The 6,000-nt window shown below is 48.6% G+C and overlaps 1 protein-coding gene across 1 annotated transcript in view; it reads right to left on the bottom strand.

Moving 5' to 3' along the window:
• The window catches only part of CTNNA1 (catenin alpha 1), a 41,386-nt gene extending 36,319 nt beyond the window's left edge, over positions 1 to 5,067 (bottom strand). The window contains exon 1 of the mRNA XM_069970351.1: positions 4,958 to 5,067. The gene's annotated coding sequence lies outside the window, so the exon portion shown is untranslated. The remainder of the gene's footprint in view (positions 1 to 4,957) is intronic.
• Positions 5,068 to 6,000: the final 933 nt, after the last annotated feature.

Genomic DNA, 6,000 nt, shown 5'->3' on the forward strand with positions numbered 1-6,000 from the left:
GGGATCAGGTCATAAAGGAAAGACTGGAATCAGTCCTCTTTACAAATCCATTCCTGGCTTTGGCTTCCAAAATCTGTCAGATAAATCTTTCTGTGTAAACGCATCCTTAGATGGCTCAATTAATTGTGCGGCCGAATAATTGTAGGATCGTTTGTGCAGCCATTTAAATTCATTGTTATTGGTCCTACATCCTCTGTTTAGACAGGAAGATGTGCAGCAGATATGGTTAGTTTATATGACTGCACAAGAGATCCAATCATCCATTGAACATGCTTTGTTGATAGCTGGCCCTTGTACACAGGGCGAGTGTCTCTTAAGACTCTATTACACACACAGATTTATTTGACAGATTTTTGAAGCCAAAGCCAGGAATGGATTTGAAAAGAGAAATCTCAGTCTTTCGGTTATGACCTGTTCCCTGTTTATAGTCTGATAATGGCTTTGGCTTCAATGATCTGTCAGATAAATCTTTGTGTAACTGAATCCTGGAACCTGAGAAACCTTGTTGTTGACACAAAGGTGCTATCTCAAGACTAGAACGTATCTATCCCCAGGATAGGTAATAGGTAACTGATTTGTGAGGGTCCAACTTTTCTCTATGGGACGGATGGAAATAGTAGATAAGAGGGCTCGGTTATCTTCTGAAATCCCAAGGTAAATCAATAGAGTGTCAGCATGCATGCTTGACGGCTGCTTCATATATACAGGAGACAAGGGACCCCTTTCTTGTGATCACGTGAATTCTACTGCTGCACTACAGCCGCTGTATTTATAACCTACCCTGCGGATAGATAACTTGTAATTTTCAGATAAGGTTGGGCTCACACTTTTTTTCATACATTTTTACAAAAAAGGATAAAAAAAAAGGGTTGCATTTCTCTGCATCTTTTTTGATCCATTTTTTAAATGACGTAGTATGAACCCAGCATTCACACGTTCCGTGTTCTGCACGGAACACAGACATGGAATACGTGTAACGGACTCCCCTTCCGCCTGGGCAACATCTGTTATTAGATGCTGGGAGCGGGGAAACTGTATGCCTATGCGCCGCGCTGTAATGAAGCAGCACAGTCATTACAGCGCGGCGCATAGGCATACAGTTCCTCTGCTCTCAGCATCTTATTACAGAGGCTGCCCGGATGGAGGGGGAGTCTGTTACACGCATTCCACGTCTGTGTTCCTTGCAGGACACGGAATGAGTGAATGTGGCCTAACTGCTTTCAAGCTGAAGGCAAGTTACAATAGAAATGCAAATACTACTATTGCCTATAAGGATATTAAAAGAAAAAAAACACACAACTCTGACTGTGACATTCAACCTCATAAAAAACAATAGAAAATGAATGACAATGGAAGTTGGGAAACAAGTCTCTGAAACCGACAGATACGGCTTCAATACATTCTGCATGGTGTTGCTAGTATTTTGTTATTTTTAGTATTGTATCTCTCATTTAGCGTTTGTGTTGAAAACAACAATACAAACAAACCCTAAATATTATGGGTAACAAAACAACACCACACTGGTTCTATAAAAACATGCTGAGCTGTATCCAGCTGTATACAGACAGCAGGTGGAAATACCCAGGTGCCATGTATTATTATTCCATCACTCATGGTCTGCTCTCATTTGGAAAGAGTTATAGAAACTGGCAGAACGTATGAACACAGAATCTAAGAGGACCAGGTCATTCTTTACTGTACCTTGAATATAGGAAAAAGCAAGTCTGTTTTTCTGATCCACTTTTACATGATGTGATTATTAGTAAAACTGGTGTGTTAGGCCCCATAACCATGTGTGACCCTGAAAATCACTGCCAGCAGCAGGTCTCCTTGTATAAAGAGCAATAACGATACTAAAAGGCATCACAAACTACCATGTAGTCATGCCACCCTTCACTCCCAATAACTGAGTGGTGTAAAAGACTCTCCAACAAGTGTCCGTCTAATTTGTATATAATGGAAGGGATCTTGGATCGGGCAGCAGCATGCCTGTCTATAAGGAGCCTAACATTCCTAAGAGATGAACTGCAGATCCTGGCTGTAGCATAAGGCTGCGACAGAAGAAAGAATCCCCCTGAGGGAAAGGATCGTTCTCAGGACAGACTACACAACACTGTACAGTATTCATAGACTTCTATGGGGCAGATACATGACTTCAGGGTACTTCTGGGTACACTTCAGTGCATTGCAGGGGTAAGGAATCTTGTCTCTCCAGATGTTGCTAAACTACAACTCCCATCATGCCTGGACAGCCAAAGCTTTGCTGGGGAGCCACGGTTCCCTACCTCTGGTGTGTTGGAAAAACATTCAAGTGCAGAAATTTTCAAAACAGGAAGTCCAAACCTGGGGAATGTAAACTGAGCAGCACGCCCTATGTGCAGTCCCCTGGAGCTCATCCATAGCTTTACAGCATGGAATCTGGGTCAACAATGGGCATGATGCGGGATATGGCATCTGGGCATCATTTATTATCTTTCCATTAAGGAACAGTAATTCACAGATCCTAGCAATTCCTGTATACTATACTGCCATGGAATAGTCTGACTAGGTCTAGATGCACAATCCACAATGGCCTTAGGTTACTTTTCTGACCACTATATGCAAGACAGTTCTACACTTCTCTGTGTCCGAGAAGCATAAAGGGAGTCACCTGCAGGAAGGGGACATGGCATTACATACACAGGGTACTAGATATCTACAGAGGAGCTGTACCTGCTACACTGAGGCCAGTCATGGGATAGAGCCGAGGCGCAAACAGGAGAGCAGGATTATGGCAGCAAATGCTCGACCTCTGTCACTTTATAGCCAGAAAGTCGCTGACTCGCCAAATTATGACAGTTCTCATTTCATAATTCAGGTAGATGCATCAACTATAAGGTTTATAAATCTCAACTATACAAACTACACACCATAAGGGTATGTTCACAAGGTAGAATAGTGCGCCATCCAGTTGTATTATTTATAAGACTCAGTGAAGTTATCATCCTAAAGTTTAAGGGTCTGTTCACACGCACAGACTCACTGCGTAAAACTCGCACGAAAGTAGCTGCGTTTTTTTTGGGGTGTTGCAGTGAAGTCTATGGAGCCCATTGCCTGCAGCATGGAAGAGTAGGAGGAGAGAAGCACAGAGCTAAACTCCTCCTAGTGACCAAAGGGGGTCTGAGCAGTCAGGCATCCACTGACCACAACTTAACAGGTTAAACGCTTCTTTAGGGTGCGTTCACACCTACAGGATCTGCAGCAGATCTGCAGCAGATTTGATGCTGTGTTAGTTATTTAAATGAAATCTGCTGCAGAAAATCAGCTGCAGATCCTGTAGGTGTGAACGCACCATTAAAGCGACACTCTTTTTATGGTGTATATATAATGCAACAATATTGACAATTTAGTGCATGCATCATGGTAAATTCAGATAAGGAGGTCATGTGAACAGTGCCCTACTGGATTGCTGTGGGCGGAGGGAAACAAAAAGGAACATTTCTCAATCGAGGAGACAGATAGCGGACAAGGAAGTGGCTGTCACACCCTACAATACTGAAAATAAAAGTGCATGACACAGATTAGTATTGTCACATCCTAAATCATTTTATTATTACTCTCTGCTCAGAATCCCCCACAGCGACACATGGAAGTATATACGGCAATGGCTCCTGACTAGCTTCAGCTGTATACAGGGTATAATACCTCCTAACTGTATACAGTATAAGGTAATGGGCTCCGACTGTACACGGGATAGACAGCAATGGGCTCCGACTGTACACGGGACACCAATGGGTTCTGACTGTATACGGGATATACAGCAATGGGCTCCGACTGTACACGGGATATACAGCAATGGGCTCCGACTGTACACGGGATATACAGCAATGGGCTCCGACTGTACACGGGATATACAGCAATGGGCTCCGACTGTACACGGGATAGACAGCAATGGGCTCCGACTGTACACGGGATAGACAGCAATGGGCTCCGACTGTACACGGGATAGACAGCAATGGGCTCCGACTGTACACGGGATAGACAGCAATGGGCTCCGACTGTACACGGGATATACAGCAATGGGCTCCGACTGTACACGGGATATACAGCAATGGGCTCCGACTGTACACGGGATATACAGCAATGGGTTCTAACTGAATACAGGATATATAGCAATGGGCTCTGACTGTATACAGCAATGGGCTCTGACTGTATACAGCAATGGGCTCTTACTGTATACGGGATATACAGCAATGGGCTCTGACTGTATACAGCAATGGGCTCTGACTGTATACAGCAATGGGCTCTGACTGTATACGGGATATATAGCAATGGGCTCTTACTGTATACAGCAATGGGTTCTGACAGCTGGTAGAGAAGCAGGGACGGAAACACGTAGTCTGTGAGCCAATTTAAAAAAAACTTTTCATCCTAAATTGACAGATCAGAACCGCAGTAAAACCGCATCATTTCACGGGATAAAGTTTTTCCCGCATCTTCAACAAGTCTGTGGGAGAAGGAAAGTTCCTCGCAGAGATGACAGGGCGTGGTGGAAGGTAGGAGCATTCCTGAGGAACAATGCGGCGCGGAGGGAGGGGCGCAGTGCGGTCCGCTCCAGCGCCTCTGCCGGACCACAGGGCGGACACCTCCAGCGCCTCTGCCGGACCACAGGATGAGCGGACACCTCCAGCGCCTCTGCCGGACCACAGGGCGGACACCTCCAGCGCCTCTGCCGGACCACAGGATGAGCGGACAGGACGCCCCATGTGTGGGAGACTTAGTGCAGGAGACCGGTGCACAGCAGCCGCAGCCCGGCGCCTCCCCCGCACTGCCATAACAAGCCCACAGCCCCTCCGCTCAGACAGGTGACGCGCCAACATGGACTCCGGCCAGTCCCAGCAACTCCACAACTTATAGCAAACTCCCAGAGTGAGCCTCAGCCTCCCCGCCATGTGTCCTCTCCGCCCCAGACACCTACCTGCAGCGGCGCCTCAACGACAGTGACGGGAAAAAGTCCAAGCGGGGCGACTGCCCAACTCCAGCTCTTCTCTCCCCAGGTCTCTGGCTGTTAGTAGGAAACAGGATGAGACGGGGAGTTCCTGTGCGCAGACTCCTCCCAGGGTGCGGGCGGCCTCATTCCACAGGCGTCATGTGAGCCCTGTCCTGCCGGAGACTCCAATGCTTCACCTGTGCCGGAGACTCCAGTGCCTGGCTCCTGGGCTTCACCTGTGCTGGAGACTCCAGTGCCGGACTCCTGGGCTTCACCTGTGCTGGGAGCTCTGTGCCGGAGACTTCAGTGCTAGGACTCCTGGGCTTCACCTGTGCTGGGAGCTCTGTGCCGGAGACTCCAGTGCTTCACCTGTGCTGGGAGCTCTGTGCCGGAGACTCCAGTGCTTCACCTGTGCTGGGAGCTCTGTGCCGGAGACTCCAGTGCTTCACCTGTGCTGGGAGCTCTGTGCCGGAGACTCCAGTGCTTCACCTGTGCTGGGAGCTCTGTGCCGGAGACTCCAGTGCTAGGACTCCTGTGCTTTACCTGTGCTAGGAGCTCTGTGCCGGAGACTCCAGTGCTTCACCTGTGCTGGGAGCTCTGTGCCGGAGACTCCAGTGCTTCACCTGTGCTGGGAGCTCTGTGCCGGAGACTCCAGTGCTAGGACTCCTGTGCTTTACCTGTGCTAGGAGCTCTGTGCCGGAGACTCCAGTGCTAGGACTCCTGTGCTTCACCTGTGCTAGGAGCTCTGTGCCGGAGACTCCAGTGCTAGGACTCCTGTGCTGGGAGCTCTGTGCCGGAGACTCCAGTGCTAGGACTCCTGTGCTGGGAGCTCTGTGCCGGAGACTCCAGTGCTAGGACTCCTGTGCTGGGAGCTCTGTGCCGGAGACTCCAGTGCTAGGACTCCTGTGCTGGGAGCTCTGTGCCGGAGACTCCAGTGCTAGGACTCCTGTGCTGGGAGCTCTGTGCCGGAGACTCCAGTGCTTCACCTGTGCTGGGAGCTCTGTGTCGGAGACTCCAGTGCTAGGACTCCT

This window comes from Dendropsophus ebraccatus, chromosome 1 (genome assembly GCF_027789765.1).
Source record: "Dendropsophus ebraccatus isolate aDenEbr1 chromosome 1, aDenEbr1.pat, whole genome shotgun sequence".
Taxonomy (NCBI): Eukaryota; Metazoa; Chordata; class Amphibia; order Anura; family Hylidae; genus Dendropsophus; species Dendropsophus ebraccatus.